Source organism: Ambystoma mexicanum, chromosome 2q (genome assembly GCF_040938575.1).
Source record: "Ambystoma mexicanum isolate Mex_15411 chromosome 2q, UKY_AmexF1_1, whole genome shotgun sequence".
Taxonomy (NCBI): domain Eukaryota; kingdom Metazoa; phylum Chordata; class Amphibia; order Caudata; family Ambystomatidae; genus Ambystoma; species Ambystoma mexicanum.
In genome coordinates, this window is record NC_090924.1 from 1,340,814,389 (window position 1) to 1,340,839,983 (window position 25,595).

Here is a 25,595-nt window from a genome sequence, read left to right on the forward strand (position 1 = left end):
ACAGGGAGCAAGGCATTTAATCAGTACACGAATGCCAGCGAGTCTCCTGAAAGAATAGCAATGTACGAAACTAGCATTTAAAGAGTTGAATTATTCTCTTCTTTACGGCCCCCCCTTTCTGAGCCCAGTGAGGCCCAGGAGAGCGGGCTGACCTCTAGAGTGAGAATCGAAACTAAGAGATAGTGAGCTCTGGTATGTGCCAGTCTCCTACGTGCAGCTTGCCCAAGAAAAACAGAAACGCTGTGTTGTCGCAAATAAAGAATGGTGTCTGTAAAATTGAAGATTGCAAACCGTTACTAAATATGGTGTTCTGAAATGTCATATTTATCACACTGTTCAATCATCACCTCTAATTCAAAGGGAAATTAATTGGGGGCGGCATCAAATGTGTCATACTGTGTCATTGCTGATTGTAAGGTGCTCGGTTTGTATATATGTAACTGATGTACGTTTTATTCTCGCTTGCATCCCCCCAGTTCTGTTAGACACACGTCGCAGGGCGTGGGACCATTTGGCCAACTGGGACTTCTTTATATTGCAATAAACCCTTGATTTTGGGAACGGAACTTCGTGTCTGGCGTATCTATTCGAGTGTGGTGGCTGTGCCTTGTTTCCACATCTGAGGGTCCCTCAGGGGCCCCTTCAGAAGCAGGACTGCAGATGGCCTCTGGTCTCCTGGTGGCAGATATTGAGATCCTGTGCATGTTGGAGCTTAGCCCTGTGATTTTTTAAATTTATTTATTTATACATTTGTACCGCACACTAAGCCCAAAGTCAGAAAGGTGCAGAGAGGATTTCCAGTTACATGCATAATATTACAGTGTGGTAATATTGCTGTCACTAGATGTGGCTGCACAAGGTCCCACCAGGCCAGCTTTTTGTTTTGCCCCCTCAAATAGAATTACAAGACAGTGCTTACTGTGTAGCAGTGGAAAGATGACACGGGCACAGAAGTATGTGACAGCAGAGAGACAGATCTACAGGACAAGAGCCAGAAAGAGTGAGAGCTAGAATTAAGTTACAGTAAAAAACTGGAAACAAGTCAAACAGCAATGGAGTGTAGAAGGCTTTGGGGAAAGAGAAAAACATATGAAAGAGAGAGAGAGAGAGAGAGAATGAATGGACATTCATATATCAAGAGAGAGGGAAATTGTCGGGGACATAACTAAAGATTAAGATGGGTGGAGAAGGACAGGTGTGCAGAGACAGGCATATCATTAGAGGAAGGGACCCTATGGAGGGAACGGAAATAGAGATGGGACAGGAGGCTGGCAGAGAGATAGAGGGGATTGCAGTTAGTGGAAAGGCACGACATGGGAGGGTGAGACCGAGATAGGGAATTGCAGACAGAAGGAGGAAGAGGGAATGGGGACTGAGAGAAAGAAGTGCCAAAGACGAGGGCCAGCAGAAGGCAGGGTCTTGCTTGTGCAGTTGCAGAGGATATGGAACTCCCAGGACCTTGCAGGCCACGTTGGCTGATAAGGTGGATGCTGTGTCCAGGATCTCACTTCCCCAACACCTGACATGAGAGTTGGGCCTTCCAAATACCCTTATAGCACGTTGCTGCACACATTAATGGGTATTAAATCTCTAACAGTGTTGAATGGCAACAGGTAATTTAGTGGTAGTCTTTAGGTGAGAAGATCGGATAGGGCATTTGCATCTGAAAGCCCCTACAAATCTCCAGACGACTACTAAAATCTTTGACTTCTCTCTAGATAATTAAAGATCCTGTCCCCTTTTTTAACTATGAAGTGTAACCATACAATAATCATTTACATATAAGTCTTGTCCCACCCACAAGGGCAGGCCAGCTCCGAAATGCTAGGCAATTCTCCTCTGAACTAGAGTAGCAACACCAACTCCAGACACGTTTTTCGGCCTAGTCGGGCCTCATCAGGGAGGTGAAGCTTTGCCTCTCTAAGCACAGTGAGCACGGGGTCCACGTGTTTGTTATGATGGTTGGCATTCGTTCTGTAACACCTGTTCAGATGGAGATTATTTCTGCCGGTGGTATTAATTGCTGTACAAAATAAAAAACGGAACCTATTGTTTACAGTTAGCGGGGGCAGCTATGTTCTGCTGCATTGGAACCACACCACAGGATGGAGAAGTGGCAGATGTTAAAGGATTGGTTTGTTCTATAAGCTTGATGTCAAAACCATCAATAATACCTGTGGCTTTTAAGCCAATATAGTTCTAAAAACATGGTAAAATGTGCCATTACACCAGACTACACCTCAAAATCTTCTTACAGCAGAATGTAGCTCATACCCAAAACAAATGTGGGCACGCTGAACACACAGTGAGTCTCTAGCACTGACAGCACCCTACTCCGCTCAGCACCCATCCACATGCATGACCACAAGGGTTGCTTCTCTACCGGAGCCTGGTCAGCCCTGCTAAGCCTAATTGGCCAAATGCACACACGCATCCTAATCGTGCTCCAGGACCACCAACAATCTGGACTTCGGTCCTCTGACTGGGTTCCAACAAACAGCGCATTGAGACTAGAATAATGGTAAAATTATGCTATACAAATGACACGTACAATATAACACTACATTAGCACTATATTTTAAATACATCTGTGAAAGGGGAAATGTTCACTGCAGACACATTTTAGGATGTTATGGTTACTCCCCCCAAACACATACTGCTGGCTAAGGGCCTGTGGCTGCACCTTGTGGAAATGCAGATGTCAGAGATTTACTGGTTCTGGGTCTCCTTGAAATACATGGCAATTGAGGGCCTCTCCATCTGCCAAGTCAGTTGAAGGTTTGGCCATGAATTTGTGGTTTACATGTCTGGTATCTGGCTAATATGCACTATGGCACATGTTTGTGGGTAGGAGGAGTGAGGCGAACAAAAAATATTCCAAAAAGAAGAATACTTAAAATATATTTTACTGAATATAACTAAGCCAAAAAAGAAAGCAAACATATCCCAACTTTAGCTTTAACAAAATAATAAATCAATAGTAAAATATGTCAAAACGCAAAGAAAATAGCCCGTGCCTGACAAAGTCTGCTTTAAAGCGACAGGAGGCAGATGTGGGGTGCGATGGTAATTGTGAGGGAGGGTCCCCCATTTTAAAAGTATACCTTTCTTGGGAAGTTCCCTAGCGATCAGACCAGCAAAATACAACCCATGAGGGAAAAGGCTAGGTGCACCCTTTTGAGAGATAGACAAGAGATTTTATTTTGCATGCAAAAATGAAAAGTGACAGGGTATTATGACTCTTCTGCCATGGAGCTCTCTCTCGTCCTTCGTACAAGATTCAGGTTATAAACACAAAAACACTTGTGACTCACTCTATTTACAGTATTAATCCCCCATCCTCATTGGCTAATGCATATAATCATGATACTAATTACATATAGCCCATTTTTAATTTGGTTCCACTGTCTTCTCTTCCTTTGTCACCACACATGGGTAGCGTCCTTGTCCGTCTTGGACTGCTGCAAAGCAATTGGTTAAATTCAACTGACACCACGCTACATTCGATCTTCGATTTTACCCATGTGATTTGCATCTGGGTTTCAACATGAACTCAGCAGACAACTTCGCGGTCAGCATGGTCCTGGCAAACAAAACAGCCCATGTCTCATTCCAAACACATTGGCACCCCCATCATGCCCTCCCCACTGTATGGGCCTCACACTTAGCTCTCCCTGGCACAAATCATAGATCATTTTGTTCTCCACTTTCCCCATTATCAGTTCTCCTCCCCAAGAGAACCCCTAGTGGCCCACTAATCAATCCAGTTCGCAAACGATTTAGGACCCATTTACCTGCACATCTACTAGTTATATAAAATTGACCGTCATTCTGGGGGGTGCTAGTGTCTTATATCTTGGTTCATGTTTTGGCAACCAAAGACCTCTGCCTGCCAGGACTGGAGGCCAGAGTGTGTGTGACGTGAGTGCAGTGGGGAATGAAGGTCAAGGCGCCAACCACTAAAACTAAAAAGACAAACAAACCAGAGCATAGCATTACAAAGCCATTAAGCCTTACAAAAGGCTTCTCTTCCCTCAGGACAGAAGCCTACAAGACCACACTTTCAAGCAGCACCAAGGCCAGGAACTACAAAAAGCAAGACACTTTGGGTGTGACACGTTGGCGCGCATGCGTGCCAAGCAAAGCAAGGGGCTTGTGCTAGAGAATCCACCCAGGCGAGATGCACGCAGAGCAGCTCTGGCCACATTAATATATGCGAGGTGCCACGCCCTACAGGATCACAATCCCGGCCCCTCGCTCAGCTAAGACAAGTGCTGCAGTGCTTTCAGAGAAAGTGGGGATGCAGGGTGATATGCTCAGGGGGCCCAGCCCCACCTGAAACAGGCCCCTGCACCCAATTATGCTAAGTGCCGTGCTGGCTGCTGCACGATCCAGGCAGCCCTGCATGAACCTGCGTGCCTAACCCGTCCCTCAATAGGCAGAGCAAGCATTACTAGAACAGTGTACAGGCAGTCATGATCACGGTCAACCTCGCCTAATATGCTGAGGACCACAAGCTCTCAGACCTCCACCCCACATGCGAATAAACCACGTGTGGCTCCTAAACAAATGCTGCATGTCAATTATCCACGTGCATCCCCTAAACCATTGACGCTGCATGCAAAATCCACATGAGGCCCCCGCATGCCCCTGCATGTCACTAACAACACTGTGCTGCTAACTAAGAGCCCATAGCCTTGCCACAGTTGTACAAATGCACGTGCGGCCATACTTCATGCAAACTTATATTGGCACTCTTTGCAGCATTTCAACTGCTCCTGCTGTCCGGACCAGAGAGCACGCAGGAGAGGAGTCAACAAGGGACACTCCAGCAGCCATACCCAGAGCTAAGTGTTTTTCTGTTCAGTACTGGTAAAAGCCAGTGCCCATTGTTATCAATTGCATTGTTCCAGGGGGCCTGTATGTATGTATGGGTGGGAGTGTGTTTATGAGTAATACAGTGTATATAGTGTTTACCAACCCTGTGTCCCCCTACCCATCCAGAACCTCATTGTAAACCTCTTCTTGGATACCCTCTTTCCCCATACCTATCCAACCAGCGTTTCCCTAACCCTCCTTCCCTGCTGGAGTTGCAGAGGCCTGCGTAAACCAGTCTTGCAGGTGCTAAAACCGCAGTGGGGGTGGTAGGTTTGTGCCACGCCACAGCCTCAGTGCTGTGGACCCTGTCAGAAGCACAAGCCCATGTGTTTTCAGGCGCCCAAGTGGCACGACTCAGTTGCATCATGGAGAAACTCAGCAAAGCCCTACACGAGCTGCAAGCGGAGCTATAACAGGTAGGACTATGACACTTTGACCACCCAGGAATGCAGCCTAGCTGCACAGACTGCCCCACTTCCCTGCAGCGCTTCCTCACTCCAGTCCCTGTGCAAGTGACTCCTGAACCAGTGGTCCCATTGGCCCCGCCCAAACGATTTGCATGGGATCCTCAGAAGTACCAAACATTCCTCACCCAATGCCATCGGCATTTCCTTGTGAAACCTGCAGCATTCAGGTCCATTCAGGCCAGAACGGCCTTCGGGATTTCTTACTTGAGTGGAGATGCTGCAGCATGGGCGAATCCCCTGATGCAAAGGGACGACATGTTTCTGTATGACTGGGAGAGGTTTCTCTAGGAATTTGGGAAGATATTCAACAGGCAGGGAGCCGCAATGTGTAAAGATAGAGAGTTGCTAGTGCTGCAGCAAGACAGCAAAGAGTTCATTAATTTATGTTACCCTGTTCAATCAATTAGTGACTGAGGCTGACTGGCCCCCCCAAGAAAAGAAGATGCCCCTTTTTTACGAAGGCCTTCGAGATGACCTGAAGTACCTAATCGCACAGGTAGATTCTCAACCTCAAGACTGCCCAGCCATGAAAGATCTGGCACTATTTTTAGATCATCAACAGGCAGAAAGGCAGGCTGACAGGAGACGGGACAGGCTGTGACCGATCACTAGGTTAGACCAGTCCCAAACCCCACGAGCCCCAGAGAAGGAATGTAGGGACAAACCCATGCAAATCGGGTCAATCTGGGGCCCGCTCACTGAGGATGAGAAAGATCAGCGACGGAAAGTCGGTCTGTGTATGTACTGCGGAACCAAAGGTTATTTCGTTTGGGAGTGCCCCTCCAAGCCTAAGAAACAGGGAAACGCCTTGGTTCAGTGGTTGTAGGGGTCATACAGTCGAGCCTGTAAGTCACAGGAGCCCTGACTATTGGCTATGCCAATTGCGCACCGCATGGTACTTTATCAGGACAGTTGAACTTTCTGGGTCAGAAGCTCCCAGTCACTATGCTCATAGATTCCGGAGCCACAGGAATCTTCATTTTCACTGCAGCAAAGATAGGGGTTTCTTTGTGTGCCAAGAGGAAACCAGAAACTGTGCGAGCAGTGGATGGTACTGCACTGAGTTTGGGTCCCAAAACCCACTGCAAACAGGTCTTCATATTGCACTGGGGCACTAGCCACTATGAGGAGATCGTTTTGATCCAATGCCGCTCCGCAATTTGGCATTATATGAGTGCTTCCATGGCTCCGTAAGCATGACCCACAAGTACAATGGTTAAAGGGAACACTCAGTCTGACCTCGCCATACTATCTAAGACATTGCACTAACCAAGGACAAGATTCTTCAGTATCAGCAGTCAAGATGACCACACCATGCGTGTCGGTCTTGTCAGAAACATTAGACCGTAGTAGTTTATCACATGATTACCAGGACTTCTGAGACTTGATTAACAAGCAAGCAGCGGAGACACTACCACCGCATCAGCCGTTTAATTGCTGCATACTTTTGGAGCTGTGTGCTGTATTACCGTGCAGCTGCATATATGCCCTACCGGAGAGGGAAACAGAACACTTGCGCAATTACATAGAAACTAGCCTGCACAGTGGATTCATCCGGCATTCCAATTCCCTGGTGTCACCGCCTCTCTTCTTCGTGCATAAGAAAATGGGACACTTACACACCTGCATTGACTACCACAGAGTTAACGGTTACCTACTTCCCTTGATACCAGTCCTGCTGGACCAAGTGCAAGACCCATGGTATACACAAAGCTGGACCTCAGAGGCGCTTATCATCTGGTGCGGAGGCATGCAAGGGAAGACGATTGGAAAATGGCTTTTTGGTCAATGTTCATCCTTTAAGAGTACAAGGTCATGCTGTTCAGCCTCTGCAATGTGCCCACTGCCTTCCAACATTTCCTAGATAAGGCCCTCCATGAATACCTTGACGTTTTCGCTGTTGTAAATATTGATGGCATCTTGATATACTCCCAGAACATGCAAGATCATGTTAAGCATGTAAGAGCAGTGCTGCAACGATTAATGGAACACAATTTGTTCGCCAAACTAGAAAAATGCGAGTACCATCGCAACACGGAGGAGTTCCTGAGGTACTTTCTGACCCCATTAGGTGTACAGATGGACCAACGAAAGGTACAGGCTATATTGGTCCGGCTGGCTCCCATCTCCATCTCCATTTTCCATCAGTTAAGGACAAACAATCCTTCCTCGGGTTCGCCAATTTCAAACGGCGCTTCATTAAAAAAGTCTCTGACCTAGTCACCCCCATCAATACCTTGCTCAGGAAGGGGCGTAAGTTCCATTGGGATAGCGCGGCAGAACTATGGGTTCCAGCAATTCAAAGCAGCGTTTACCTCGGTTCCGGTCCTCAGAAATGCAGACCTAGCTCAGCCATTAATTGTGGAAACTGACGTGTCGAGCTACGCATTGAAACTCGATTCTCTCTCAACGGGATCCACAGACTGGCTTGCTACATTCAGTGGCCTACCATTCGCACAAGCTGTTGCCTGCGGAAGCCAATTACACCATAGCTGATGGTAAGCTATTAGCAGTGAAATCTGCATTTGAGGAATGGAGGCATTACCTCCTGGGGGTGCGTCACACAGTCCGGTCATAAACGACCATCGCAATTTGCAATTCATTAAAACCCTCGCCCTCTGCAGCTCCCCTGGGCACTGTTCTTCACAGATTTTGATTTTCTTATCATATATAGGCTCAGAACAGACAATAGGAAAGCAGACATACTCTCCCACTATCCAGAGCTTAATGAGGAAGAGCCATGGGACCCACAACCTATTATTATGGGAGCTCAGATTGTGGGAGCTGTGGGTAGACCAAACGTGTTTGAAGATGTGCAAAAGGCCATGTCAACCCGGGAGCTGTGTGACTGGTGTACCTTATATGTGCGGCACACATTGGTGAATGGGCTCTCGTACCATGCTAACACCCTATATTTGGACACATAAAAATTGAGAAGAGAGATTATGCATTGGTGCCACAACTTCTCGCTGGATGGACCTCCAGGGATCGCTAACACACAGAAACTGGTGGCTCGACACTTCTTATGGGCCACCATACATCAAGACGTTTGGCTTTACGTGTCTGACTGTGATACCTGTAGCAGGCACAAGGCAATTTATCAAAAACCTGCAGGCCTGCTTCAACTGCTACCCACACTATGGATCTCATTGTGGATCTGCCTCCCATACAAAAATATACCTCCACACTAGTAATAGTAGACTCGCTCCCTAAAATGGGTCATTTCATCCACTGCAAAGAAAGGCGTCGCCATTCCAGGGGAAGTTGCCAAGCTGTTTCTACAGAACTTGGTACGGTTAAATGGCCTACCGACCAGTATTATCACTGTTTGGGGGTCGCAATTCACACCCTGATTCTGGCGCTCGTTCTGCAAAATGATAGAGATGGAGGTTAGTCTTTCCTCTAGGTATCATCCAGAGACAGATTGACAGACAGAGACAGTGAATCAGGGATTAGAGCAGTAGCTGTGATGCTATGCCACCAGCACAGAAACCTCCTGGGTTCAGTATGTCTGGCTGGTCGAGATCACATATAACAATGCTGTACACAGTTCCACGAAACACACCCCGTTTTACGGTTTGTATGGGTTCCATCCACAGGTCTTGGCCAGTGCTGCAGCACTCCCTCGACCAGACCTGTCCACATTAGTGGGACAACATGCTTACGCCCAGCAAGTCTGGTCAGATATCAGACAAATTTAAACCAAGTCAAAGCTACATTCAAGCAATATGCTGACAAACATTCTCAAAGCAGTCCAGAATACAAGAAAGGAGACCCCGTATGGCTGTCCACTCGAGACATCGTATGCAAGGCCCTCGTAAACTACAACCCCGGTGCCTTAGTCCGTTTGCCATAAAGGATATCATCAACCCACTAGCCGTTCCACTAGAACTCCCAGGCCAAGTTAAAATACACCCGACATTCCATGTGTCCTTCTTAAAGCCCACTCGCCCCACAATCCGCACTAGCAAACCTCCCCTATCTTGGTACAGGGCCATCCAGATGCCCGGATGGACAGGTATACTATCTCATTGACTGGGTTGGGTATGGCCCCTTGACTGGTGCGTGCCTTTCATAACAATCATCCATGTAAACCCAAGCCAAGGCTCTTCCATTCGGTGGGAGTATTGTTAGGACTGGAGGCCAGACTGTGTGTGGTGTGAGTACATTTGGGAATAAAGGCTCAAGGAGCCAATAACCATAATCAAAAAGACAGACAAACCAGAGAAAAAGCGTTACAAAACCATAAAGCCTTGCCTCAGGCTTCTCAGCCCTCATTACAGGACAGAAGCCTACAACGCCACACTTCTCAGCAGCCCCAGGGACAGGAACTACAAAAAGCAAGCTACTTTGGGAGTGGCACGTTGGCACGCATGCATGCCTAGCAAAGCCCAGGGCAAGTGCTCGAGAATCCGCCAGGCAAGATGCATGCAGAGCAGCTCCAGCCATTGGGACACATGTGAGGGTCCACGCTCCACAGGATCACAATCCCGGTACATCCCTCAGCTAAGATAAGTGTCACAGCGCTTTTAAAGACAGTGGGGATGCAGAGGGATACAATCAGGGGGCCTAGCTCCACCCGAAAACAGTCCCCTAATCTAAGTGTGTTCTGTTCAGTGCTGGTACAAGCCAGTGCCCATTGTTATTCATTACATTGTTCCGTGGTGCGGGGGTGCTGTATGTATAATTGGGAGTGTGTTTAGGAGTAATACCATGTACCACCTACTACACTTCTTCAGACCATCTAAAATAGGAAGGGGCCCAAACCTACCCGCTCCAGCCACCATGGCTAGATCAAAAAAACTGCTCACTGCAGACAGGCTTATCCCTCTCCTAGAAACATCAGCACTGGCTCATCCCACAGCCAACGACCCTACGACTCTTCTTGAGATCTACAACACCACGCTCAAAGAGATTATAGATATTGTAGCCCCATTGGAAAAGAAAAAAGCGAAACAAAAACTCCATGCAAACTCCTGGTTCACCCAAGAACTCCAAGACGCTCGAACCACCAAAAGAACAGCACTAACCTCCTGGCAGACAAATCCCTCCTCTACCACAAGAGACACCTACCTCACAGCTGCAAAACTATGTAAAAAAGCCATCGTTAGAGCTAAAGCGGCCACCTACAATGACAGAATTGAAAAAGCCAACTCTCAATCCAAAGAGCTATTCGCCATTTACAACGAGCTGACCATCCCACCCTCCTCCGCACAACCTACCGAAAAAACACAACATCCAACATGATATGCTAGATAAAATCAAAAAACTCCAGAACAAAATCAAATCCCAATTCGACAAACTTCCCAAAACCACTCCACCACCACTTCCTAAGCCTTCCACCCTCATACTAAAGGATAATACTACACACAGAACAAACACACCTAAACCCTTCTGATTCGAGGAAGTGACAGTTCCTGAAGTCCTTCTAATAATGAAACAGACCAAACCATCCATATGCAAAGAGGACACTTGCCCAGCCAACATGATGAAAGACTGTGCCACAGCTTTGGCCCCTTTTGTAACTACGTTCATCAATACCTCCTTCGCCACCAGCACTGTCCCACTTGCCCTGAAGGAAGCATGGGTAAGATCGCTGTTAAAAAAACCTACCTTGGATCCGGAAGCCCCAAACAACTACCATCCCATTACCACTGTGCCGTTTCTGCTCAAGATCCTGGATAAGGCTGCATACCTACAGATCCAAGCTTACCTGGAAACGCACAACATTCTTGGAAAAAGGCAATCAGGATTCCGCCCGTGCCATAGCACAGAGTCAGCCCTACTCGACCTCAACCTCAAGAACCAACTACTCGACCTCGACCTCAAGAACCAACTACTTGAAGCCATGGACAAAGGCAAGACCTCTCTACTCCTACTCCTAGATCTCTCTGCGGCCTTTGATTTGGTCGACCATAAGATCCTGTTCAAACACCTCACCGACACAGCACACTTCTCCCAAGAAGCCACCGACTGGATCACCTACTTTCTGGACGGTCGAGCAATGAGAGTCTTCTCAGACCAGGCATTCGCCCAGCCATCACCTATCAGCTGCGGAGTCCCACAAGGCTCATGCACCTCCCCCACCCTCGACAACCTCTTCACCCTCCCCCTTTTCAGTGATCTAGAAGATTTTGGCAAAGCCTTTAATAACTATGCCAATGACACCCAAATTCTCCTAATTCTAACAGGTAACTATGAACAAGACCTCAAGACACTCCAAGACACATATGCACGGATCCTGGCCTGGATGCCGGCAAATGGTCTATGCCTAAATGGGGAAAAAAATGAAATACTGCTAGTAGGCCCCAAAGAAGCCTTAAAAAAACTAGACAACAACTATAGTTCTTTCAGCATCGAGGACACCATCATTAAAACCTCAGACACAGTCAAAACACTCAGTCTATCTGGACTCCACCCTATCAATGGCCAGGAATGTCAGCGCTATCTCATCAGCGGCTGCGCTCACATCAAAAATCATAAACGCTGCAAGACCATACCTATCTCAAAAGAATTGCCTCAACATCGCAAGGGCCACAACTTGTGCACAACTTGACTACTGCAACATTCTACTTCTAGGCACCTCCAATAATAACATCAACAGATTACAAATCGCACAAAACAGTGCCCTCAGAGCTGCCTCAGTATACCCAAGAGAGAGCACATCTCCAAAGCACGCAAAGATGTCCATTGGCTCCCGGTCAAAGAACGCATAATATTCAAAGCCCTCACCATCACACACAGATGCATCGCCCAGTCTGTCCCAGCTTACCTAGTGGAAAGAATACACCAATCAGCAGCCCACAGACTGAAACGTGACCAATGTGCACACAAACTCTCAGTCCCTGCATTCAACAGAGCTAAAGCAGGCGGCTCTAGCTAAAGCTTGGAACTCACTCCCACTCAATCTAAGAAAAGAAGAATTCCTGACAACCTTTAGGAAAGCTCTAAAAACAAAGCTGTTCAACTAGACCACCTTATGCCATGCATTGTCCCTAACGCTTTCCCTCTGTAACCCGTAACACCTTCTCTACAATGTCTTTTACTGATGTACACATCCACTCCTGCAACAATGTTATAACCTGCACCAAATGTATAGCCTGTATAACCTGTATAACATGCACCATAGTGAATATCCTTTAACAGCACCACAATGCCACCGGGCCGCTGGGTGCTTTATAAATCCAAATAAATAAATAAATAAATAAATACATAAATAAATACAGTGTTTACTTGCCCTATGTCCCCTTACCAATCCAGAACCTCTTCCTAAACCTCAGGGTTACGGAGGCCTGTGTAAGCCAGTCTTGCAGGCACTAAAACTACAGTGGGGTTGGTTGGTTCATGCCACTTTCGTGCCTCGGAACTGTGGACCCTGTCACCGCCTCAGCTCCCAGCAATATGACCTTGGTACCTTCGCCTATCCAGCTACACAATTCCTGCTTATTTTTTTCAAAGGCCTAACTGAGTTTGGTGTATGTGCGTGTCCTTTGCTGTGCCTGGGAATCAGAATGAGATGGTAAAGCGAGGGATGAGGCTCATTGTTTTGTGTCTTCAAACGCAGCCGGCAAGGATTTAGGCCTACTCTTAAAAGCAGCACTACATCATGTTATAACTATTATGTATGTATACAGTATCCTACGTTATTCTATTGCAAAGCTACTGGTTAGTTCCCCCCTATGTGATTTCCCACTCCTGCCAATTATTCCCATCCATGAACCACCCCCCTCCCCAATACACCACCTTGCGATTACTCTCCATGTTTCTGTATGCTTTTTGCAATCTAAATAATCTAGGAGGGGCTGTGATCTGGACATGCATTCCAACATTCCCCCCTTTAGTTTATCCTTCATTAACTAACTTCTCCCTTTCTCTCTGTCTATCCGCTCCATCCTTAGGAACCCATGACCTCCACACATGATGCAGACTACCCCCATCCCGTGCATCTTCCTCCAGTATACACATAAGATATATACAATCCCCATCACATGCTAAATCTACCTCGTTCTCAGTGCAGTTTTCAGGATCTGGTGGGGGTGATGTTAATGTCCCTCGGGGTGGATAGGTTGTTCAGTTCTGACCATGCATGGCTTATATGGCTACTCTGTTTGAGCCTGCTTATCTTTTGTGCCTGTGAGAGCCATACCTGTCCCAATAGTAACCATCATTCTTGCACTGCTCAGAATAGTCTTGGCACAACATCGAAGAATCATCTGGCATATGCAAAACAACACCAACAGGAGTACCATGATTGGAACCAGTATCTTCACCAATGCCCCAGGCCAGGACGGATCCCATGAGAACAACCTATCAAACCAATCCTCTGCCTGCACACCTGTAGAGGAGGTGCAAAGTACCCCAACCTCAATCGACCCGCCCCTTTTACCTGTATGCTGGAAACCAGAGTATGTGACGTATACAGAACAGCTGAATCGACAAAGAGCAGAGTATGGTCTTAGTCCAGTACCAGTGAAAGGGCCAGTACCTAAGTGAATCTGGGAGCCAAGCTACCCATTGAGGAAACCATATCTGCATACAAAGAAATATGATGGCCATTTGAATGAAATCCCTGAAGAAGCAGAGCCAATAAGCGGCAAGGATGAATGGTAGTGTCACTAACCATTGCCAGTATATGTTACATGAAGCTGAAGATGACGTACATAAGAGAGATTCAGTGACCAGAGAATGCAGATATTCTATAAGGCATCAAGAAATTACTAAGGATAAGTGATATTTTGGGATCAAGGTGAAGACGCTTATGATACAGAAACAGATGAAGAGATCAAGTTATTTTACACGTGCACAGATGCAGAAGAAACGCAAGCAGCAAAGTAATTGTGAAGCTACCTCTAATCTTACGTATAGATAGGAATGAGAGAACTATGGATGTTTCCACTAATCGTATTATAGCAGGTTGGACAGCAGCAAAAGGCCTCATTTCAGTGTGTGCTGTAAAAAGCAAATTGAATTACAAGCAGAGTTTCATCAAAAGGCGAAGCTGGGTGACCCAAGAAACCAAGGTTTTATGAAAACTGGAGTGAACTGACTTTGGATACAAAATCTTGTGAAAGGACAAAACTCCTGTTCAGAAGGCACGGATATAACAAGGAAGACGTCAGAGGTCTATTAGAAAATAATATTAAATGCACAAAAGTTTGGATGAAAGAGATGGTCACACCTGCACACAAAGGCAGATTGTGCTTCTCACTCCCTAAGTTTCTCAGAGCTAAGAACCCTCTCAAGGACAAATTTCAAAGGCCTAATTGACAGTAGACCACTGAGGTGATGTTAGTTTGATATACTAATTGGTGGGAAGCTAAAGTTAAGGCAACCTCACCAGCATATGAATGGCCAGCCTGCAGGCTGCTAACATAGGTGTAAAAGTACTGAAGGAGGATAGAGTGGCAACCAATTGTAGAGGACCTGCGTATTTAGGGGTGCTATAATTGTGTAAACCAATGGGACATGGTGTATTTAGTGAATTTCATAGTGGTCATTTTTAAGTGAGGGCTTAGTTGTCCCACCTGATATTGAGTAACAAATCACATAGTTACACTTTTTTAGACTAGTATGGATCATATTCTTAGATGTTAACTCAGAACCAATAGCCCATGTTTATACATTTTTGTAGTTTGCCACATAGGATGACGTTAGTACACATGTGGCTTGGACATTATTGAAGACACATATTGCTTATAAAACTTCTGTTTTTTCTTAAAGTACTTTGAGCTTGAAGATCGAGCGATAGCTTTGATGTTCATTATGCTCCCTGTTTTAGATAATTGATATTAAAACAGTCTTCCTTTAGTCAACTTCCTGAGTTGGCTCCATTATTGATGTTTGAGTAAGGTCTTCATCCCCATCCATCTCGAGGGTAATTGCTACTCATCAAAAGGGCTGGACTATCCAGTTCACAGCGACTTCATTTTCCATGGCAGTCTACAGCTTGTGCAAGGCCCCTATGATGTCCATAAGGGACCCACACTCTGCATCATTTAGGGGGGAGTACATACAACATGACAACCTGAAGTGTTTGCACACACCCCCTTACATCGCCATCAGGAGATAACCGAATTACCTTCAGTTCACTTGTGATAGCACTGAGACCATGTTCAGTGTCATTTGCCAACTGGATCACCTCCTATTGAAAAATGTACAACCACTTGATGTTTACAGCAGCCTGAATTCCTGGGGTTAAAAGTGATGCAAAGAAAAACTCAATTTTAGTGTACAGCCAGTATTTATCTTGAATTGGTTTGAGCAACTTGGACGATTCCTCTGACAGATAATTCCATAACTTCCTTTTCAACTTCACCGACCGCCTCTTCTTCTTAGTTTGGGGGAGTTGGATAGATGCGTACAATAGATTACAACAGATTGTGTTAGATGCTATTTTCAAATGTGCTTCTGGCACCACCAGGATAGCTGAATGCAAAGTTGTTAGTGCACACGTGCCTCGCCAAGAAGGTGTAAGATGCAGGTATCCTTGTAAGCCAATAATGCTGCTGTTCATTTTGCAAGATCTAGAATGAACATTGTCTTGTTACACTTGGTGTTAGTTCCTACTGGAACAGTTCCATGCCCTCGAAAACAAAACTGATATATATATCTCCAGGTTCCTCTTTTGCAGGAATCTCACATGCTTCAGACCATGTTAGTTGAGGTATATATGCAGTCCACATCACAAAACAGTTCTTATTAATGTTCCATATAACTTCTCCAAACCCTGCAAACCCCCCTGCTGCAACAGCTCACCACCGCCTTCTCCCATACGTTTGATGTGAACAACACACCGTCCAATTTTAACTTGGGCCGTGGCTTACATTGGGGGTGCACAGTCATCCTTTTCACACTTCTCTCCATCTTTGTCCATTAGTACAACTTGTACTTTGTGCCCCATGGATTAGACGATGGACCTGACGCAGTGCGAAGTGTACCAAACACTGGGCCTTCAAGGGCAATATTTATTGAGGTGCTAACAATTTTGGGGCTCCCGGCCCGTGGGGGATGTGGGAGCAGACATAACAACTCCTGTTGTACCTCTGTTTTCTCACTGAGTTCATACAACTATACCACATGTTGTTAAATTCTGGGTGGAGAGTGTTAGACATTGTATCAAACACTACACCTTTATGTTGATCATACTGTTTTTCTTCCTCCAAACCCCTTCTCAATCGCATTTTTAAATTCCATACCAAAGTGTCTTATATTTTCATTCACTTAAAGTTCACCACTTTAGTAAGGTATTCATTACTTGGTGTTGTGGCTTCAGAAAATGTGTCAAAAAGTTGAACATATGTACACTCCTTTGAGGTACGATATTCTGACCCCCCTTTATATGACCTCCCCATATAATCTCATTAGACATATATAAAAACAAATCAAAACCAAACCTACACATGAGCGGAAGCATGATCGTACTGCAACTATGTTTGTAACACATATATTTAATATTGTTCATTAACATGGTCCTTTGAAAATACATAATAAAAACGTTTCCAGATAGAAAATCACAGTTAAAAGTCAAAATACCCAGACAATAACATCAATTAAAGACACTCTGTCAAAATGCTTTGAGTTGGAGGCAAAGTTTGACGTGCTTTTCTAACATCAGACAAATGCACCTAATATTGCAGTTCTTTCACTTTAACAGCAAGGGAAGTAACAAGGGGAGTAGCATACACCACTGTGTAAGGACCATTGTATCGAGGTTCATGTATACTTTATCATTTGGAAACAACGCTGTTGTCATCTTCTTCAGGAAGCCATGGAGCAACCTGTTGAGAAAGGTATTTAATACATGTTGTTAACTGAGTTTAAAATTAATGCAATTCATCCCCCAAGGATTGATGCAGCCCAGTGAGCATCTGAAGCACTACGAACAGTATTTAGAAGCATGTGCATACGTCTCCCTGTCACAATCTCATGAGGTGGGAGATGGTGGTTATTGCACGACTGGGTCTTCAAACGGAACAAGGCCAAGGCGAGGCAATACAACCTGCTCCTTTTTGGTGTAGTACTGTAAGTGACTTCAATCCAGCACTCCAACCAAGTCAATACTTAGTCTGGGGTGCCCAATGGAAGCCCTTATTTATATATTTGTATGTCAAAGTTCTTTAAATCTAGATGATGAACCCTTATATAATGCCCCACTCTTTGAATCCCCCTGACCTCAATGAGCCAAGAAGTAGGTTTGTTTTGCAAATTAAAAGGTTTATTTGACGAATTGAACAATATATATTATCACACTTTTATGAATAGAATAATATCTGAATAGCACACTTATGAATATGACAGTGATCAGCAATGGGTAATATTACAATATCAACAATCTCTTTAATCAATTAGGAGTAGGAATAGAAAGGATAAGGTAGCAGAGAATACTTTGTGTGATTCAAGGAAATGCATGGATTAGAAAGAATGCAACACAGAAATAAACTTGATATGATTTCAATCAAAAGATAATATAACCACTTTTTCCCATGTGACTACTCACTCCCCCCACTATGCAATATGAAGAGATGGAAAAGGGGGCACACAGGTTTCAAGAATACCATCAATAATGCAGTTCAAGTCCAGTTCCCCCAGCAAGCTTAGAGAGAACAGGTATGATTTTAAACACAGACCAAAAATGCTTTTGAAGGTGATTGCAAAGAATGGGAAAATATGCTAAAATGATTTAATTCACTAAAGGAGATTAAGCACTGGTGAGAATTACTTTGGATTGGTACAGGTCAACACTAGCAATGATTCATGAATGATTATCAGATTGAAAACGAATTTCAGCAGTTGAAAACAAGAAACAGCTATTTTGACATGTGGTGAAATGGAGCTAACTTGCAATTTGCTGCAATTTTTCCATGTGCGTGAAACGTGATTACGGAAAAACTATAATGAATTGAAACGTGGTTTTAGGTTCGTTTGAAAGCTTAGGATCTTAGCTTCAAAAAAGTTACAGAGGGTTTTGTGAAGGTAGGTTTTTCAGAAATAAAGTCAAGATTTCTAAAATGACAGATCGTGCTTTAAAGATTTAGCAACAAGGGTAAGCTTAGACTAAGGAGCTATGAAGAAGCAAGACACTCAAAGGGCAGCCGACAGAACAGGGCACCTCCGCTCTGATCCCTGTCCATCAAAACACTTGTCCCTCCTCAGAAAATATCAGCGCAATGATGATTATTGCTACAATTATCACAAACAATATAATGAGAAGAATTCAGGATGGACAAAGGATTCTATAATGCAGTTCTGGATAAGTGGAACGGATGGAATAGTATTACTTTAAACTAAGAGATGACTATGTACAGTTCTAGACTAAATACTCACTCCTAGGCTTTAGAATGGAGGGCGCCTCGTCAAAGATCTGGTCAAGGGTTTGGCTTCACTCTCACCACCGGACAGGTCTCAGGCACTCTGCATTTTCCATCTCAGCACAGTACTGCGGTCTGGGTGGCCTCTTGGACTGGATCTAACGGGTTCTGGATACAGCGCTGCTTTCTGGGTCTGGATCTTGGTTCTAGCACAGGGTTCTTAGCTAGAAGCAAAACAGCTCAGCCAGGCTGTTGAATGGTTTAGTTAGGCCCTGTGGAAGTTTAGGGGTTAGAATCAGTTTGCAAAAGATTCTGAAGGCCTGCTGCAAAGAGTTCAGTTTTGGGTTAGGGTTTTGGGTTAGGCCTCTGCTTCAGTGCTCTAGAGTTTGGTTCTAGAGTTGGTTCTAGATCTGGAGTCTGGAGTCTTCCTGCAGGGTGCTGCGCCAAGAAATCAGTTGAGTAGTGGAAAAATGTGTGTGTTCTACCTGTCCTCACAGTCCCTATTTATGTAATTCCAAAGTGGGTGGGGAGGCTGATTCTACAATGCCCAACCCTCTAAGGATCTGATAGGTTAGAGGATTTCCTATCCCCTGATTGGAGAAAGGATCAGCGTGTCAGAGTGATGCTGTGTTATTGGTCCAAAAGAAATCCCTCCCTTTTGCTTTTACATAGAAAATCTATTTTTCCCAAAAAACATATTTCCCAGATACAGAAGTTGTTGAGAATACATAGTTACATGACAGATTGCTTAAGGTACATTTCTGTTCAAATCCCATGTTTCTACGAGCTTGGGTTCAGAAATGACAATTTTTCGCGCTTTTGGAGGGTTTCTCAATATTCATTCTGCACCAAATTTGATACATGCATGCATATCCTCTCTGACCATATTACTGTAGGTTTTTATGTTTCTAGCATAAACACAGTATCTACAATATGAATAAGTTCCAAAGTTTAGTCACAGAACATCGCACAGATTTCAGCTTAGTCTTAAACTGTGAGTAAATTTTTCATTTTCACAATCTTAAAGTTTCACATTTTTGTCAGTTCAGTATACTTTGTTATAAGCATTTTTATAAAACATACATTTACTCAATGTTAAATCCACATCTCAGTCTGGTCCGCCCCCAGAGCTGGGTTGAATCAGAGGGTCACATGTCTTGTTTCCTGCCAGCAGTTTGTGGTCAGTTACACCCCAAATTAGCATTCCTTATTCAGTCCAAGGAATCTATTGTTCCTTTCTCTGGGCTGCAGAGAAAATCTCCTCCCCTCTTGATTAGCATGCCAATGCGACATCCTCCTTCTGGTGGGAATGACAAGGTGTGACGGGTTTTCAGGCAAGCAAGGCTTTTGGAGTTTTAACTGCATCAGGTTGCATTCTGATCAATTGTAACATAGTTCCTTGTGAAAAAATAACATTTATAAACTTAAAATAAGCACATATCTTTAAATCAAGTCTTTTTCAACATGAAATCACTGTGTTGCACTCTATATGGCATTTTGATGGAATTCTCTTATTTGGCATAGTTTGAGTTCAATTGTTCAACTTTACACAAATGGTTTTAAAACGCCGGCTTTCTGGTAGAGGTGAGAAACGGTACTACACCCATTTTTACATCTGTCTTTCCATCAAGTATCTGTAAAATAGGATTTGGTTCTGAGAACATATGATTCTTGCTGACATTGTATTGATGTGGATTCTTGCAGTAAATGATGTGGAACACCCAACAAAGAGGTTGGATCTTTTAGGTGATTTGTGAGCTATGAATTTAGCAATTTTTGACAATCAAGAAAACAGATTTTCAAACAGCTCTGTGATTCTTTTTCAATCAGCATTGCTAATTCCAAGTGGTTTCAGGCTACTTTGTGGGTAGCCCAATGGTGTTTTTTGGCAGTGATCTCCTGTGCTCACTGAGATAGACAAAAGTGGATGGTGGCCTATTTTTCCGGTTTTCACTGCACAATTTCTGGTGATTTATAGCAAGCAGCATGCTTTGCAGTGGCCATTATGATGCTTCTACTGCCAGCAATGCACAGTGATGTTGCAGGGCTTGGATGAGTGGATTGATACATCCCACATGCCCCCCTCTTGCGATGGCCATTGAACTTCCATCAATGGAACTTTGCAAGAATGGGATGACAGCCTCATCTCTCCGGATTCCACAAATGGCAAAGTTCATCGTCTTTTCCTCCATCAGGGGTGGATCGATCGGTCCTCCTCGCCAGTCCTGATGGGAGTATTGAGCGATACACCGTGGCCATCGGATCTTTGCTCCCGGTCCCCGGTTCATCCTCCTTCATCAGTCTCCATGGTTATCTCTCTCTCTCTTTCTCTCCTAGGATGACAAAGCAAAAACATATTTGTAGACATTTCCCCACCACTATTAATGTAGTGGGGTGGACATATACATTTTATAAATCAGGAGACATTTGCTTTATTGTATTTTATAGACTATATACGGAATAATTTAGGGTTGGAATTTTATGGATCTGGTGTGGCCCCCTCTGGGGTTTCAGAAGACTCCTCCAGTTGCTGCAGAGTGTGCCTATGATGGCAACACTTTAGCTGATTAATATGGACCCACTTGTCTTCCCTTTCTGCCAAACTGCCTTTGGGGATGTAGATCTTGTAGGCGACTGGTGAGATCTTGTTTACAATTTCAAAAGGTCCCTTCCAGGTAGGCAGAAATGTCCGCTGTTTGGCCTGGTTCCTTTGGAAATTGTATAGATAGACCTGGTCACCTACATTGTATTATTTCCGGGTAGTCTTTAGGTCATAGTGGGTCTTCATGCTGTCGGCTGATCTTTCTAGATTTCGATGAGCATAGGCAAAAGCATGTTGAAGGTGTTTTCTTAAATTTTCAACATACTCATGTGTTGTGGAGGCATTGATCAATGTCTGCTCTTGGGTCCTGTAGAGCAGATGCTGGGGAAGCACCATCCTGCGTCCAGTCATCAGCTCAAACTGTGACATTTTAGTTGCATATGAAGGGGTAGATCTAATGGCCATTAGGACAAGAGGTAATCGAATATCCCAACTTGGCCCAGAATCTGCCAGAAACATTTTTAATATGCTCACAATGGTTTTGTTGTAACATTATACTACACCACTAGAGGCTGGCTGGTAAGCAATATGTAGCTTCATTTTAACTCCAAGTATCTCCCACATCTTTGTCATTACTTCGCTGGTGAAATGGCTACCTCTGTCTGACTCGATCCTTTGGGGTAGACCAAAAAACGAAAATATGTGGTTGATCATCAGGCCAGCTGCTGTTTCTGCCTTGTAGTTTGGGGCCAGGAGACATTCCAGCCATTTAGTAAATAAGCATGTCACGGTCAACATGTACCTATTCCCCCTAGAGGAACGAATCACGGGCCCGATGAAATCTACTTGCAAATCTAACCATGGCAGTGTCACCCCCCTCTTTTGGAGAGGCGCACGGTGTGTGAGGGATGTTGGCTGCAATTGTGCACACACAAGACACCCCTTCAAGTATTGGTCGAGGTCCTGCCCCATGTGTGGTCAGTATGCAACTTCTCTTAAGATTTCAAGTGTTGTATGAAACCTCTTATGACCGGCTGTGGCCGCATCATGGGCATGAATTAACATCAGGCTTTGGAATGAGGTAGGAACCACCCACTGATCATGGCCAGCTAGGGATTTCCTTACCAACAAACCGTCTTGGATTCAGAACATTTTTGGACATTTCATCAACACTCTGAGGTCCTCTTTCCCAATGTAATCAGTATCCGTCAGGGGAAAGTTCTCAGGGTCCTCAACGTGTTGATAAAACTTACCAATTATTGGATCCCCTTTTTGAGCCGTAATCAAATCAGCATGTGGGGTCTCCTTACTCCATTGGGCAGATGAGAGATCATTGTGGGAATTTGTCTGGGACCTAGTGATAGCGGTGACCTGGATTTCCCCCAACAGGGACTCGATCTCTATTAGATCCCCTTTGATGGCCCCGGTTTTGGCCAGCTGATCAGCTAAGTCATTTCCAGTTTTGTCTGGTCCCTCTACTTTGGAATGACCCTTGATCTTTTTCTAGTAGATGGTCATCCCATTTGAGGTGACCAGATCATCAATATTTTGAATTAACTTCCCATGTTACAAGGGCTTGTTATTAGCACATAGCATGCCTCTGGTTTTCCAATTAACCAGGTGCTCCACGAACCCGCTCCGTACATAATCCGAATCTGTGATTATGACCAGTTCGTGGAGTTGATGTTGGACAGCAGTGAGGGTGGCTTGATGCACAGCCATCAACTCTGCCACTTGACTAATTCGGGGGACCAATCTTGTACCCATCGGAGGGTTCTGGGATCTCATGTCGTCCTTGATTTTTAGACTTTCACCCTCGAGGCAGTTTTCTCTGGCACAATCATGCAAGTCAGCCAGACCTTGCGCGAGGGGACTATTCTTGTTTTGGCCATATTTGGCCTCCACAGGAAAGCCTTGCATTGACAGAATCCAGGAAGTAATTTGGAATTACTCACATTTCTGGGCCGGATTCTGTCACTTTGGAGATATTGCAGAGGCTGGTGTGGAGTCTCCACTATGATGTGGTCCCCCTGGATAAACAGGCCTGGGGGACTGCCTTCTAACAATCGTTGAATTTTTCCAACACAGAGGATAAAGTTTTACTCACATAGGAGATTACTTTATTGACCTTGTCATGCTTTTGGTATAATACTGCAGTCAAGCATGTATTAGAGAACCCTGTCTCCAAGAAGAACTCCTTGTTTCTGACAGGGTAAGCTAGGCAAGGCGCTTGTGAGAGGCTTCTTTTGAGTTGTCATACTGCCTCGGATTGTTCTGGACCCCATTCCTACTGGACCCCCCCTTCAAAAGATGAATCAGGGGTTGGTGATCTCTGCGTAGCCCTCAATTAACTTTCTGCTGTAATTAGTCAGTCCAAGGAGGCTCCTTAGTTCCTGCAGAGTCGTGGGGTCCTTCATTTTCTGGAGTTCTTCCACTTTCTTTTCCTGGGGACAGAGACCCTGAGGAGTAATCTCATGCCCCAAGAAATTAACACGGGTTGTACACCACTGTGCTTTCTGAAAGGAAAGTTTTGCTCCGGCGGCCCTCAACTGTGTCAGAACATAACAGATTGCTGCTATGTGTTCCTCCACAGTTGAGCTTTTGATGAGGACATCATCTACATAAGACAGGTTACCCCTTTCACCCAGGTCGGGCATGGCCTTATGTAGGAAAATGTTGAACTCATTGCCGGAGTTGAGGTATCCGAAGGGAGTCCGGGTCCATGTGTACTGTTGGCCCCAAAGGTAAAAGCCAGCTTGTATTGGTCCTCTCTACTGACAGGTACAATGCAGTATCCATTGGTCAGGTCTTTTGCAGTGAATACCTGTGACCCCTGGATCTGGGCCAGCCCTTGGTTAATGTAGGGAAGAGGCCATTGGGAAGTATGGACCCATTTATTGAGATACCTAAGGTCGGCGCAGAGTCTCCACTGGCCGTTTGACTTCAATATTCCCAGCACCGGATTATTGAAGGTGCTGTGGACTGGACAGATTATCCCACGGGACTCTAGGTTCTTAATGATTTCAGTAAGGGACTCCATTGATGAGAGAGGCAAGCAATATTACTTCACAAACACTGGAGTCATACCAGGGTCCGTTGGAATTGTTGTTGTGTGGATGTTGGTGCGACCACAGTCATATGAGTCCAGCACAAAGAGATCTTGAAAATCCAAGAAAACTTGTTTCAACTTTTGCTTCTGCTCCAGAGTCTCACAGGCATCCGCTAGGTTGACTCTCTCTTCAACCATCTGCCTGAAGCCTGGAAAGACTTCTGGTTTCGCTATCTCAGCGGCCTCCTCCAGCTGGGTGGAGAAGTCCCTGGTCAAAGTGCTGATTTGGACTGGTGGCTTCAGGCGGGAATGGCAGCCCTCATGGACCTGAAAAATCACCTCATCCCTCCTGAAGTCACAGGTCGCATCTTCCTTACCATAAGGGCAGGAAGTGTACACCAGGAAGTTCCCCCCATGCTGGGTAAAGATCATGTCTGGTGTTGTATTGTCATCACTGTCACTGTCAAAACAGTCCTTGGGGATTGGTCCTAACAGTTAATTCCCTAAATCAATGGAAAAATGTTGATCATCAACCGCCATTCCAATAATGGTGCCTGCGGCTAGAGTGATACTCTTTAAGTCGCTGTTATCCACCTCTATTGGAATGGTATCATGTTCTACATTGACTAGTGGTGTTGGGTTTACCCCCAACCCTTGCTGTTGGAGAGAAGCATTTAAATGAATATAGGCATCAGGGTTTTTCAATTTCTGTCCTCTTTTAACTTTCACTTCCAGGGAGAATTGTCGGGTCCTTTCTGGGATGGTGACTTCCTCTCCAATCTGAATTTGAACTGCATAAGGTAGTAATTGAGCTGACCTAAATGCTTTCTCTGGATCATCAAAGCCCATGGGATTATCCACTAATCGGGACGAAGCTTTGAAGTTTATTAGGTCCAAACTAATGGCAAAGCGATTGAGAATGTCACTGCCTAAGTAAAAGGCGCCAGTGACGTCTCGCACGACCCAACAATTATGGACTATGCTCTTGCTGCCTATGGAGATTTTGAGCATACACCTGCTTGGCAGGAGATGTTTGGAATTGGATGCTTCCATTTCCATTTCCCATTTGTCTATGAGTCTAAATGTGGGAATGGCTGGATCTTTTGGGAGTTAGCAGAACATGGCTTCGCTGATGAAGCTCTTACCGTTGTTCGCACACACTCGGGCAAGAACAGAGTCCCCCCTTCATTTAACTGAATTGGGATGAACAACCGCTCTCCAATTTGCTGAATATCAGCCAGGCTCTGAGCTGATTTCACATCTTTCTGGACTATAGGAGTGGGAATGTCTGATTGTGGATTGGTAAAGCATTTTTAGAGTGTTTCCTTCCAGGGTGGAATACCACCTTAAAC